The sequence below is a fragment of the Capsicum annuum genome, chromosome 10 (assembly GCF_002878395.1).
Source record: "Capsicum annuum cultivar UCD-10X-F1 chromosome 10, UCD10Xv1.1, whole genome shotgun sequence".
Taxonomy (NCBI): Eukaryota; Viridiplantae; Streptophyta; class Magnoliopsida; order Solanales; family Solanaceae; genus Capsicum; species Capsicum annuum.
Window position 1 is genome coordinate 43,484,097 of NC_061120.1, and position 15,925 is coordinate 43,500,021.

General features: G+C 34.0%; 1 long non-coding RNA gene across 1 annotated transcript in view; it reads left to right on the forward strand.

Moving 5' to 3' along the window:
* Positions 1-399: 399 nt before the first annotated feature.
* The window catches only part of LOC124887924, a 47,361-nt gene continuing 31,835 nt past the window's right edge, over positions 400-15,925 (forward strand). Inside the window, exon 1 of the long non-coding RNA XR_007045564.1 lies at positions 400-737. This is a non-coding gene — a long non-coding RNA (uncharacterized LOC124887924). The remainder of the gene's footprint in view (positions 738-15,925) is intronic.

Below are 15,925 nucleotides of genomic sequence, written 5' to 3' on the forward strand. Positions count from 1 at the left end.
TACACAGAAAAAATACACAATGACTGACAAGAGTAACTTGTTGTTGCGTTTGCATTAGAGAAATTTTAGTCTTACTTAATTGACACAAAATTCATTATACATATTGACTATGCTACTTTTTGACACCATATGGATAAGAAATAAAAAAAAGCCATGGTTTATTAGATGGGTACTTTTGTTGTAGGAATTCAACATTAAGGTCAAAGATCGAAGGGGACTAAAAATCAGGTGGCCAACCATTTATCATGCCTTAAGAAGGAGGCAATGATAAAACTAGTGGATGAGCTTGAAATTGTTAATAATTTTCCAAATAAGCGGATCTTCATAGCATTACAAGAATTAATCTCTTATTTTGTTGATTTTGTCAACTATTCGGCAAGTGATCTAGTCTAAAAACATATGTCATTTCTATAGTGAAAGTAGTTCATGCATGAGGTCAGGAAGTTCTTTTATGATGATTCATACTTGTTTTGGGTTTGTACAAATAGAGTGATCCAGAGAGGTAGAGATGATGACTATCCTAGAGGCATGTCACTCCTTACCAGTTAGGGGTCATCATTGAGGTATATGTACTATACATAAAATATTGCAATATGGATATTACCGGTCCACCATTCACAAAGATGCCTTTTATTATGCAAGGGCATGCAACCAATTTCAAAGGCAAGGGAACATCTCGTGAAGACATACACTTTTGATGAATGTTATCCTTGAGCTTGGATCATTTGATGTTTCAGGTATTTACCTTATGGGGCCATTTGTAAGTTCGCATAGAATAAAATATATATTGGTTTCGATCAATTATTTTTTGAAATGGGTGGAGGCAGATTCGCTTCCTGACAATGATGGCAAGAGCAATACGACTTTATTGAAAAAGAAAATAGTCTCCGATCTTGAGAAACCTAAGGTTATCATTAACAATAGAGGGTTCCATTTTTGCAAATATCCACTAGAGGCCCTAATTAAGAAATATGATATGAAACACAAGGTGGAGACACCTTACCATCCTCAATCAAGTGGGCAAGTTGAGTTGTCCAACTAGGATATCAAGTCCATTTTGGCAAAGATTTTGAACACCAATAGGAAATTATTAGGCAATGAAGTTAGATAATGCATTATGGGATAACCAAATATCTTTTAAAACCCCTATTGGTGGATTCCTATATTAGCTCGTGTATGGAAAAGCATGCCACTTTCTTATTGAACTTGACCATAAGGTGTTGTAGGTATTGAAAGGGATGAATCTTAAATAGAGTGATGCGACAAAGATGCAATTAGAATAGATGAATGAGATGGATGAATTCTGTATCTATGCTTATGATGGATCAACCTTGTATAAGGATAAAATAAAGTTTTATTATGAACGTAATATTGAAAGATGAGACTTTACTAAGGGTGATATGGTACTCTTGTTTGACTCAAGGATAAAGCTATTTATGGGAAGTTAAAATCAAAATGGAAAGTCCCATATAGAGTGGTTACAGTGGTTCCCTATGGTACAATCGAACATAAAAACAAATAGAGGTTGAAATTCAAGGTCAACGACAAAAAGGTGAGGCACTACTTGAGTGGAAATATAGAATCAAGATTGATTTATAGGCAGATGTAAAGGAGGTTTAAGTAATCAAGAAAACTCGAGTTGTGTCGCAATGTTAAATAAGACACTTCATAGGAGGCAACCCATGGGCCATGGGTTAGTTGGCGAAGGTTGAATAGCCAACCTATCCATATTTTTCCATGATGTTTAATCAGTTACTTCTTGGGAGGCAACCCATATTATGTACTTTATATTTTATAGGGTAAGGTTCTCTACTGGTGTATGGATTATGCTGGGAAGAGGATATGTTGAACTAGAATCTGGACCAAACCCATAAGATCATGGTCTGATCATGGAAAGATTCCACAATTATGGATTTGATCATTTGAGAAACATTGATTAAAGTTTTTCAAATTTTAACCATGAGAATTATCCTATGATGGGTCATCACAATCACTAGATGTCGCGACATGGCACCCAATGTCTGATCAAACTTATGCAAGTCATCAATTTTGTCATCAAACATATGATTTTAAAGAATGATCATGGTTAGATATCATGATTATGCTTAAGCTTCATAGTTTGTCATGTAAGTTTCCTTAAGCACCTATGGCACAAGCAAAATATAAAATCATGGTTTGTTAACATGATCATACAATTGAGTTGTCTATTGGGCCCTTTAATTAAATAAAATTACAATCCAAACCATGTCGACTCGATTCTAAAACCCTAAACCCTATCCCTAAGACCCAAGATGATCCAAAACCACTTAAGCTTAAACTCTTCTCAATTTCAATCGTATTTATGGATAAAATCATATCTTTATCCAAGGTTAAATAAAGTTTTGGATTTTAATTGAAAATTACCAGTCTTTGCAAGTTCCATTAATCATTGACATCTCTCTCTTTTTAACTATTGTTGGGTGTAATTTTATATGCCTTAAAGTGCAAAGAAAAAATTTTTGAGTATGAATCAGTCAATTATAAGGTCTTGAGTACCCAAGAATTTGGTTAATTAGGGTAGAATTAAGTCATGTTTGGGTCACAAGTGTAGGGCATTCTACAACACAATCTATGATCATGATCTCCACATAGTATCATAGGTGGATCATTGTGGGGTACCAGTGTTGAATGTAAAAATTCTCATTATATGAGAATATCCCATGATCGTCCTATCAAGGTATGATCATGACATGTATTCGTTTGATGTGTCATACCCTCAATACTTTGGTGATGATCCTACGGTTGAAAGGAATGTCGTACCTTCATTGCACGATCATAGTTTCCAGTAATATTAGGGCATATCTTTTTAGTATTTTTATGGAACCCAACCCACAATTGGAAGTTATGATCATTCCTTTATTCTATGATCATGGGGAAGATCATCTATCTTTAAATTATGCATATGTACATTATGTCATACTAAAACTAATTCATAATTCTAATGCAAGTATTATGGTTCCTAAGTCAAAGTAGGCACAGAACAAAGCTCTTTAGGAATGAACTTCTTAAGAGAAGGCCCCACCAAGATCCTCGAAGAGTGAATCACTGAGAATAAATGGATTCAAGAATGATTATTCTATAATTTTGTTTGATGAACAACACTACTCTAGGACCATAAGATGGAAAGACACAAAGAAGGAACAAACCAAGGCCACAACATCTATGACCTTAGTAAAGATAGCCAACCCTATCAATCTTTCTCGATCTGAAAAGGGAAGGGATGATTCACACTAAGACGGGGATAATGATGATGATGAGAAAATTAGTGCCTCAAAAGAGAAGGGGGCATCTAACCTTTAATCCTTTGAGGGAGCTGCTACTATTTCCCTACCTTAAAGGGGTGCAGATCTGAGTCATTAGGTAGTCCTAAACTCAAAGGGACTATTACATTAATGGGGTCATTGAGATAGACCAGGGAACAAAAAGAGAAGCATTCAAAAAAACTCTGGATCCTACCTAATTCACTCCAAAAGATTCCAGCCTTAGTGTAAGGGTTTGATAGATATGACCTGGGATTGGGAGTACAGAGGTTTAGCCCTATTCGAGTACCTTGAGTTCACTGGACGCGATTGGTGTTAACTTATCTATTATATCCCTAGCCAAAAATTAGGATACCGGAGGGGAGTAGACTATTAGGTACCCACCTATATCCCCACGTAAGTAGAGTTTGATTGATGCGTAGAAAGCCACAGGTGTGTCCCTTGCCCTAGTTTTTATATTATTCTGTTATTGTTCATGTAACTTAGAGTAATTTGAGAAAACTTGGTGCATTCATTTATAATAAAGTATGAAATCCTATTTTTGAATATTTTTTAAAATGATGTGTCTCTAATAATTTGGTGTGCGATGTTGTGTCTTTGTATACACTGGGTTGTAACCTATGTTAGTATCTAGATATGGCATTAGTATTGTTAATAGGCATGTGATTTGTATAAATTTGCATGATATTAGTAGTTAGTAACTCAGACGAAGACCCCGATCCATGAGTAAGGTTTATACCTAGTTGGTATGTATGTGCAATCTAGAACTAGCGGTTAATCTCACTAAAATTTGTAAGATAAGTGGTTTGGTAAGGATTATAGGTTGTGTTTGAAAAAGTCTATTATAGCCTAAATGACCTACTAAATGATCATGTATACCTTGAACCCGTACTTTGAACCTTAATAAACCTTTTCTTTGAACCACTCGATTCACCTTCCCTATTTTGCTTATAATGAACCTTCTTTCAACCAGTTCCTTCCTTGGACACTATGTACCTCAACTCGGGAGAATTACCTAAGTTTAGGGTATCTATTGTATAGGAGTCCATAGAAAATGGGTTTGAAGGACTAGTAGTAAAAGGAAAAAGGAATCGGGTGCAGTGTACACAAAAATAATAAAAAAGGAATATATATATATATACATATATATACGCTGAATTTTTGTGAAAATAAAACCGCACCTGAGGTTCAAAGAGAAATGAAATGTCAAAAAGGGAGAATAATGTGAAAAAACAGGAAAGTGGAGCCAGAAGTAGTGTAGTTCCAAGGAGGGTTAAGTCATTGTACCCAAATGTACCATACCTTTCCCCAAGACTACTTACAAGCCTAGAAAAGAACATAGTGATCCTAAATAAATTGTCCAAGTGTTGAAGCATTGAAAATATAGGCAAGTCTACGGTATCAAATACATACAACCTAACTTTTTTGTGAGAGTAAGAGAGTTTATTTGTCCCAATTCATAAATTCATTGCATAGACCGAGTGATTGGAGAATTCTTTAATGCCTGGTGAAGGGGTTGTAGTCTAGTTATTTCTTTATTAGGTAGTATATTAGTCTACATGTTAGGTTGTCAATTCATAATATAATGACATGTACTGATCATGCAGTATTATAGTAATTTTATTGCATACACACTACATTAGTTATTTTGATATAATTGGTGCTTGGTAAAGACACTTAAGTGGTTTGCATGTGTGAAAATTGGTTTTGTAAAAGTGAAATCCATGTAGAGCTTGATTAAGGTCTAGTTTAAGAATCGTAGTAAGTCTAATGTGTTTTGTTCGCCTGAGGACATGCAAACATTCTATGTTAAGGGTGTTGATGTGTCATAAATTTATGATACTTAAGATTCTTAAAACTATGAACAATTGAAAGTACAAGGTTGTTTTTCTTTAGATATGATGGGATTTATGATGTTTGTAGGATAAAAAGTCTTAGAGAAGGAAAGTGATAAAAATAGAACCAAGTAGGATCGAACGAATGAAGGAACGACCATGGGATCTGACCACAATCATACAAAGCCTATCATTAGTAGAATTAGAGAAAAGATCCCCAGAAAGTTATCAGATAATAAATTCCCATGATCATACATTGATCATACAGTTATACCATCTAATTATAGGAAATATAACTGAAAATAAGTTTACATAAACTTATGGAAGAAAATCAGGCAGAAGCATCCCTTAATCATACATTAAAGAAACAATCATAGCATGGGGTCGCAGGTAGGAACTTTAGAGTTACAAAGTATGATCAAATGATAACATAGTATGATCGTAGGTTGATACCATAGAGATATCCTTAGAACCATACTAGTGAAGATCTGAAGATGAAAATTCACGAGCCACACCATGAGCACTAAAGGATGATCATGGGTTCTAACCATAATCGTACCTTTAGATCTTCCAATTCCATCGACTAAAATTTTCTATTTTGTTTAGGAGAATATTTATTTTGTGTATAAATATTCTTATTATGAGGTTACACATTACTTTATATTTTACAACCTATATTGTGAGATTCTAAGGCACACTCTTAGGATCTTTCAACAACATTGATTTTAGGGTACACTCTTTAGATCTTTTTTCAATGTGTAATTTGGGTGACATAAGATATATTGTAGGAAAAGCCTTTACATGAAGCACACAAGGAGGCAAAAATAGAATTGGTCACTAGAAGGACAACTTTGGATGTGTGGACCCTATAATGTCCTGTACTGCCTCACATGGCTTCGTACAAGTCAAGAGAAAAGACTTAAAGTAAATACCATGTGTTCTTAAAAGTATGTAAATGACATATCCCATTGTGCAGTGGATGTTTGACTTCATATTAAGTATCAAGGGAAATTTTATCAAACTTTCTTCTGGCTGAATTTTGAACTATAAATAGAGTTTCTAAGATTTTGTACTTCTATTCTACAACAACCTTCTGATAGTACTCTTTAGGAACTTCTATTTTTACTTTTCTAAAATAAATTATCATCATGCTTTGAATATCATTATAGATTTGAGTTGATTTGTACTAGAATTGGAAGAAGATAATTTGGGTATAAATTTTTTTCTTCTATTATACGTAGCTAAGATCCATATCTTGGGGTGTGTGATGATTGGTCAAGCTTTGCACTAGGTGTTATTGATTTGCTTCTATAATTGATTACTATTTATCGGTCCAACAATGTCTTCACTTTTTAACAGAAAAATTAGAGGTTGCAAATATTAATTAAGTCATTTAATTCTTATCTTCCTTGAGAAATAGGATAGGAATTTGGAAAACAATTAATTATGAAGAACTTGGAGCGATCTCCATTTAATGGCTAAAGCTAGAGATAGTTTAGTCAACTTGAGGAGTTTATTGGTTAATTGAATTAAAAACACCTTGGGTTTCGAGAAAACCAAGGTGAACTTTCTTGTTGATTGAGAGATCACAAGTATAAATTAGACAAATATTAGCAATAACAATATCAATTGAGAAACAGATTGAATTTCCTAATTACAAATGCTATCTCTATTTGAACACATCCCTAGGTCTTCCTACCATTAACATAAAATTTTGATTGTACGTATGATTTGAATAAGTTACTAGATATTCTCTTATTTTTTAGGCATTTAGGTGATTGTCCACTCAGATCATGTGGCTACAGATACCTTATTTCAAAGAAATAATGTCAAAACAAGACTAATTTGTTGGTTTCTACTCCTCCCAAAATATGATTTTAAAGTAAAAGATCAAATATGTTGTGAGTACTAAGTGGCAGCTTGGCTTAAATAAAATTGAAACTTTTGGTTGAAAATGAAATTGATGAATCATTTTTGAATGAGTATGAGTTAGTGGTCTCAAATGATATAGTACCATGGAATGTTGATTTTTTCAACTATCTTTCTTGTGATATTTTGCCCCTTGACTTTAATTCTCACCAAAGAAAGAAATTTCTCCATAATGTGCAATGGTTTTATTATAATAATCAATATAACTTTTGGGTGTGCGTGAATAATGTTATTTAGAGATGTTTCCTAGAGCTAGACATGAGACTTATTCATGAGTCATGTGATTCTTCACCAGTTCTGGGACATTTTATAGTGTGTGAACAACATTGAAGGTGTTACAAAGTGGATTCTATTGGACACAATCTATTAACACCCCAAAAGTTCCAAGTACATAACTTAGCCTTGGATAAGAAAACTAGAAAGAATTTCAAAAACTTTTCCTTAGAAGGATTCATTGTAGGAGTCATACTTTGACACCATCAGTCATGGGAATACATGGGGTAAAATATCCAAAATTTTCCATGGTTTCAGTCAAAATGAGTCATGGAACCAACGTCTGAGTCATAGGTCAACACAAACTGATTAGATTACCAAAAGCTTTGAAAATTGAAAATTCATCTCAGGAACCACGACTTAATTGGGATAAGTTATGGGATCAAGGTATGAATCATAGCTTGATATGTAAGTCCCAAACCAGTAAACCATTTGACTATAGTCTAAGGGACTACGAGTCATCAGTGTAACTCATAATATAAACCTATAGGTCATATTGTGACTCAAAGGTGGAAATAGAGAATCCTTAAACTTTGACACTAGCCCCATGATTCTAAATATAGCCGTAATTTCATGGTATGAGTTGTACCATTAAATCGTGAAACACAATATTCAAATTTTAATTATAATTTACAAAAGGCAGCTGCAACCCTCTAAAAATCCTAGCTATGCTTAAAACCATGCTTCAAGTACATATAGAATCAAACATCATCTTTAGGTAGTGGTGAATTATTTTAGACTTTCATTAAGGACACAAGTAACTCCTATATCATAGCCAATTTGAAACCTTCCTAACTTATAGATTTCTTTTGAAAAATCTCTCTATAGTCTACTTCAAATAAGTATAACTTCTAGATTCTGAGATTCTTTTGATCTCAAGACCCACCAAATGAAAGGTCTTTGAGTATTCTTTCCAAAGAATTGGATTTTTTTTTATTAATTTGGTTCTAAAGCTAAAGGTTATGGTTATTTTAGTAAAGCGTATCTTGTAGTGTGATCATACAAACTATGATACAATCATTGTTACATTGTACAATCATACCATGTGTGCATCCATATGAAATAGCTCTACACACCCCTATAACGACAAATATACCTCCCAATAATGAGGGAATCCTATGATATTGGTTTGAAACCACGATCTTAGGTATAATCTTGGTTCCTATTGTTGATTCAGCTTGGATTTCAACCTACAACCAAGAGATGATCATGGGTGGGTCATAAAAGTCATACCATGGCTTGTCTAATAAAGTCTAGAGAATCCACAAGTCCACTCATCAACCCATGATCACCATCCATGATTGTAGATAGGTTTTACAATCGTGGGATGGTTCATATGTCTGTTTATAGCCTTTTCAGTTATGTTTTATGAGGGGCATTAAGTATTTTCCCACTATTTAAATCCCTAAAATAAGTCATTTAATATATCCAAAATTTTATTATTAAGTCTAAAATTACCCAAAATGACTTATTTTTCAACATTAACTTGATACATGGAAACAGAAGAGATAATAGGCCATTTCTTCCTCCAAGGCAATAACTAGGGTTCATCTCTTCACGCTCCAAATTCAAAGAATTTACATCTCCAAGTATTTGGGATATTATTAATAGGTTTCCTTTCACCCATTGATTCCAAAAGTTAACTCAATTCCTTAAGTTTAATTCATTCTTCAAGCTTAGGGTTTTCATGAAAAGAATGCATTCCATTACCTTTCAGTTTCTTACTTTGACTAAACCATGAATATATGTTTCCTCATAAATTTCAATATCCTTGAACTCTATGGTTATGAAATCTCATAGTATTCTTTTTTATGGACTTGAGTTATGAAATTCCTTTTTATGTTCAGATTATTGAATTTCCATTAGTAGTTACATTCTTTAAAGATGGCAGGATATGAACACTCGATGGCCTAGGATTTCATGCATATTTAAGAATACTCATGCCTCCGTGGTTACATGATGTAGAATTCTTTTCAAATAAGTGTATATGATTTTAATCTTGTATATTAGTGTTATGATCTTATCAGCTACTCATTCTAAATAAACTATCCAGTTTTAGCTCTATTTAGTTAGGAGTAATACTTAGTACTGAGCTAATGAAAGGATGAAGGCTCACTCATCAGTTAGGATAAGACCTTTATTAGAAGTTACTATGTCCTATAACTACAACACCACCATAAATTCTAAAGGGACACCCATTAGAACAGTCTTGACATCATAATCTTTTTGGATATCAGTTTAATAAATCCATGCCGGATAGTGTTCGAACCCTTGGAAAGGTATAGAGCACCCTTTCAGTTAGGGTTACATGTTGGACCCCAGTTAGCTTAGATTAGAGTATGTCGATTAATGTTAGCTCCCATAGTCCATAGTTCAAATTTACATATTTGCATAACCTTGTATTTGATTTGTTCTACTTATCATACCACTATATGTTTATTAATTGGTCATTTTATTAGCTTGCATATGCCAATTTCATGTTCATTTTACAATGTTTTATCTAATATATTAAGCTTATATTATATCATTCATATCTTACATGCTGAGTACATTCGAAGTGCTGACCACATACTTCCCTTAACACTATATTGTCTTATAACATAGGTTCTGATGTTCAGTATTCCACTTGAGACTAGTACGATTTAGCATCACATTAATGATAGTGTTTTTGTGAGTCCTCATCATTCGAGGACTAATTAACAATATTTCTTTGGTCTTTTTATTTTAGTTTTAGCGAGTTGGATTTAGTTAGGGTCTTTTCCCAATAACTCATCTAACTTAGAGAATTTTCAGATAGATAGTTAGATTTTTAGCATGTTGGCTATGTCAGGCAGTGTTACCCTTGATTTCTAGTATTAGTTTTATTTATGATTATATTATTTTAGTTTATCTTCCGCTTAGTATTTTAATAATTATTTTAGTATTCTTAGAATTATGCAAGGACATGTGTTGGCTAGGGGTAACTTGTGACTCTAAGCGCCATGTTACAGCTAAAGGCTAGTCTCAGGTCATGAAAAAATAGTATTAGAGCTTTAGGTTGAAAGTGTAATAGGGTGCTTAAAAGTCACATTAAGTGGATCCTTGTTCATGGGTGTAAATCACACCACACTTATGAGTGAGAGGCTAGAAAATATTACAGGAAAAGTTTTATTTCTTTTATTTTCATATATTACGATAGAGTGCAAACTCTATTAAGACCTTCTTCTATTTCCTTCTTTAGAATTTACAAAAAATGTCTCCTAGAAAAGCTACCAGAAGGAGAAAACAAATGGAAATAGTAATAGTAATGGGAATCATCAAGCACTTACAGCTCTAGCAGAACCTTAGAATCAGCAAGTCTCTCATGCTGAGTTTATGGCTACTTTTACAATGCTATCTCATGTCGTACCAATCAAGATAATCAAAAAAAATTTGCCTCAGTCAATCCTACTAGTACCACAACAACAATTATAGATTGTTTCCCTCAAATGAATCCTTCCAAGTTATATGGTTATAACACTCAGGAAGAACTACATGAGTTTCTTGATGATATTTAAAAGGTTACTAAAATCATGGGTGTCACTCTAGTTGCGAGGGCTAACTTTGATACTTATCAATTGAAAGAACTGGCTCACACTAGGTGTAAGCATTGAAAGGAGGATAGGGTTTCAGATATCAGATGGTTGAATAGATGAGTTTATTGTTGCTTTTTCTGATAGGTTCTTCCTTCTTGATTTAATGGAGGCCAAGGTTCAGGAGTTCATAAATTTGAGTCAGGGCAGCATTAGTGTGAAGGAGTATTCTCTAAACTTTACTGACCTCTCTATGTTTACTCCAACACTGGTTACTAACTTTAGAGCCCGTATGAGTATGTCTTTAATAGGTATTGTTGAGGATGTGGTTATGGAGTGTAGTAATACTTTGTTGGTTAAGAGATGGACATCTCCCGATTGGTGACACATGCCCAACAGATCGACGCAGGAAAGATCAATGAGAGAGAAAAGAAGAATAAGAGGGCCAGAATAGGTAGTTTTAACATTTTTCTACAATGGTTAGATATTGATAATCATTCTCAATTCCATCAGAAGTCTATCAGTAGCCCTTTCTTCTTTTAGTGCTCTAGATCCTAAGTTCATCAGTAGCCCAAGTTTCTCTCAAGGCTATGTTACTAGTGGTCATACTCACCCGATGGGTAATAAGTATTTGGGTATGGTAAGCTAGATCATAGATCGAGGGAGTATCCAATGGCTTCAAAGAGGGGTATGGATTCTCACTAGTAGTATCAGATTAAATCTTCAGTAGCTCCAACAGGTTGCTCGACTCAGTAGGGTGCCACATATAGAGAATCTATTAGACAATATTAAAATAGGTTTTATGCTCTTTAGACTCGACAAGATCGGAAGGGTTCCCCTAATTTAGTCACTGGTACATTCTAGGTCTTTTATATTTATGTCTATACATAGTTAGATCCCAAAATCACACTTTCTCTTGTGACTCCCTATATAGTAGTAGAGTTTTGGTGTTAGACCCCAAATCCTCTTAGAACCTTTCTCGATCTCTACTCTAGTTTTTGATTCAATTGTAGCTAGATAGCTATCTAAAAATTGCCCAGTCACAGTTTTTCATAAAAATACCTCAATTGATCTTGTAGGGTTAGACATGATAGATTTTGATGTTATTCTTGGCATGGATTGGTACATTTTTTTTATGCCTCAAATGATTCTAGAAGTATAGTAGTCTAGTTTTAGCTTTCAAATGAGCAAGTCATAGTGTGGAAGTGTAGTACCTCATTGCCTATAAGTTGGTTTATCTATTAGCTTAAGGCTAGAAGAATTATTTTTAAGTCGTTCATCAATCATCTTGTTTAATTTAAGGATTCCAAGTTGGGTACCATAACTCTTAAGTCAGTTCTAGTGGTAAATGAATTCCTAGAACTTTTTCCTGAAGGTCTATCTGGAGTTTCTCCTAAGCGGGAAACTAACTTCGGAATTGATCTCCTTCCAGACACCCAACCTATTTTAATTCATACCAATAGAATACCACCATTTAAGATTAAAGAATGAAAGAATTAGTTGAAAAATCTCCTATACAAAGGTTTTATTAGGCCTAATATCTCTCAGGGGTGCTCTAGTTCATTTTATCCATATGAAGATAGTTCTCTCAGAATGTGAATCGACTACCATCAGTTAAATAAAGTCATAATTAATAATAAGTATCCGATTCCCAGGATTGATGACTTGTCGACCAGCTTTAGGGTTTCAATGTTTCTCTAAGATTGACCTCAAGTCCAACTATCATCAACTCAGAGTTAGAGAATATGAAATCATGATAATAACCTTCCAAACTCGGTATGGTGTCTTTAAATTTATTATTAGGTGTTTTAAACTAATGAATTCAAGAAGTACTTGGACATGTTCGTTATTACCCTTATTGACAACATCCTTATTTATTCGTAGGGTAAGGATGAACATGAAAACCATCTAAGATTGTTTTATAGACTCTCAAAGATCTCCGATTAATTTTTAAGTTCAGCAAGTGTGAATTTTGGTTGAAATTAGTAACATTTCTTGGTCATATCATTTCTGATTAGTGAATTTAGTTTTATTATCAAAATATCAAAGTAGTTATAAATTGGTCTATACCCATCTCTCTATCAGATATCAAGAGTTTTTTGGGTTTTGCTATTTACAACAAGTAATTTGTTGAGGGATGATCCTCTATTTCATCACCTACTTCTAGATTGACGTAGAAGAAAGTCAAGTTTCAGTGGTTTAATTCTTATGAGAATAGTTTTCAAGAGTTGAAGACTTAACACTCCTTTTCTTCAATTTTGACTCTGCCAGAGGGTTTGAATGGGTTTATGGTTTACTATGAGGTTTCCAAAGTTATCCTTGATTATGTGTTGATGTGTCATGTCAAGGTTATAATATATGCCTTTAGATAACTCAAGCCTAGTGACAATAATTACCCGACTCATTATCTTGAGCTACAGTAGTCATGTTTGCTTATAGATTTGGAGGCATTGTCTTTCTGGAGTTCATATAGATGTGTTCACAAATCACAAGAGCCTTCAGTATGTGTTCTCCAAAAAGATCTAAAGCTTCACCAAAGAAGATGGATAGAGTTGCTGGAGGATTATAATATGAGTGTTTTGTACCATTTGGGTAATGCCAATTTTTTGGTTGACACTCTTAGTATATTGTGTATTGGAAATATTGCTCATATTAAGGATGAGAGGAAAGATTAAGTTGAAAAATTCATTAGTGATTCCACCCAAACTACACCTCCAATTGAAGGATAAATTGATCATTGTCACAATATAGTAACCCAACTAGGTTGGGGTCGATCCCACATGGGGAATACGTCATAAATCTTGCTTGAACATGTTAAAATCACCAGGTGGTTTGGGTATTTGCTAAAATATTAAAAGGTAACAAGAAGTGTATGTTTGTGGTTGTAATCAATTGAAGAAAACACTATGCTTGTATTACTCCTGGCATTTTAACTCTACAGATTTATTGTGCACTGTCAAACTATTCCAATACCTTGCCTGCAGAATCTGATAAGTTATGCAACATCAACTGTCTTGTGGACTCATTGATAGATTTCACCCTTTACCTTTTGAGTCTCTGGGTGTCTCTTTACTGACCCTTATCCTATATCCGGGTTAACTATCACCTTTCAAATCTCAAGTTATTAGATGAAAGATAATCATCATAAGAAGATAATGCAGATAAGCTTATTTTGGTAATTAACTCCAAATTACTATTGTGATCTTCTTTTCCTAATCTATACATCTCGATTAGGCTTATGGTGAATACAGGTGAGTTCTCAACGTTGTCCACCGTTAAAAAATCAATAATAATGAATTTAACCACAATACATGAAAGAATCTTTATCTAGAACGACTTGGCACCTCCTCCCCCTTGCTAATCTTCCAGGGTTAACGCAACCCTAGTTAAGGAAATTCACCGCTCATAGTTGCGATATAGTTCATGGAAATCAAAGACAGAATCATAGAAAATATCTCACAATAATGAAAGAAGAAAACCCAAAGGCTCAAATTTAAGAACAAATAAAAAAAAATCAAGAACAATATGATCCCAAGATCCCAAGTCAATCTTAGAATCAAAAGATGCCTGAGGATGATATGTACTTACCCCCAAAGGGCCTATCTAGGCTATGAACTAACTAAGAAAAGTTAAATGGGTATTTTATATATTACATAGAATTACTAGAATTCAAATACTATACAAACGAGGAAAACTTGACTAAAGGTACATAATAGTGACTAAAAATATCATAGGAGTATATGTATGATACATGGAAACCCTAAGAAATCAATTCAAAATGATTCAAGAAAGTGTGTCGGTGACCACCTACTGACCCACCTATAAGTTGAAGATGGTACCTACACCCCTTATGTGGGGGTCATAGGTAGTCCTCCAAAATTTGTTCTCTCGGTCTTGATTTTTGACACCTACGGACCCACCTACTCCTAGTAGGTGGTAACTACGGGGTGTAGGTGACAATGTAAGAGGTCATTCTTTGGATTTTCATTCTCTTTTCTTTTGATTAGCTTTCAACACCTAGTTTCCTACAAAATCACTCTAATAACACATCAAATACAACAAAATAACCTTAAGTAAATACATATTCTCCAATTTTATGCATCATAAATGACATTAAACTATGGCACATCCAGACCATCAACTTAGAACATTCCATGTCCTCAGGCAACAAATCATAACAGGATAATACGATGATGCTTAACTAAGAGAAACCTAAGATACCTATGACCGTCAATCATAAAATTTAGCTCAAAACACATTACTCTCTCTAAGTTTAACACTTAAATCCAACTGCGCATATCTATGAAGCACAACTATGTGACACACCAAAATAAATCTATGACATTACATTAGCGGTAGAAAACTATGTAGAAATACAAGTTACATTTCTCAAACAAGTAGCAGCTAGCAATACAACTCAAGTGGCCTCACAACAAAGAAGTCTCAATCACTCATATGAAATAATGCATGTCAATGTGGGTATGATCAGTAGACACTCACACTCACAAGCAATTTTTAATCATTGTGCGTCAAATACCATAGGCTTGCCCTTATTTTCTTTAACTTAGATCTCAGATAGTCAGGTTAGGATTAGTATAGGTCTTTACTTGGCTTGTAATATAGACATGGGGGCTGGTATGGTACATATAGACATTTTTAGTCGCTAAGAATCCTTAGCACTACACTTATGTTGGAGGTCCACTTTTCAACCAATTTTTTTGTTCCACCCTTATTTCTCTTTTTAATCTTTTATTTCACCTTCTGGTTGGGTGTGGTTTCTTTTATTCATACTTTTAAATTTCTTCTTTCCTTTTTCTTTTGCTTTTTCTACCATACCTAGCCCTACTTTCTTTTCTCTTATTTACCCTTCTTCATACATACTTTACCTTATGCACTATGATAGCCAGCCTCAACTTAGAAAATTTTCTTGAGTTGAAGTGCATAATATCCAAGGAAGACTAGGGACAAACTAGGTTTATTGTAACATAAATGAAAAGGTGAAAGGTGAAACACAAAAAATAGGCTATAAGGATCAAGA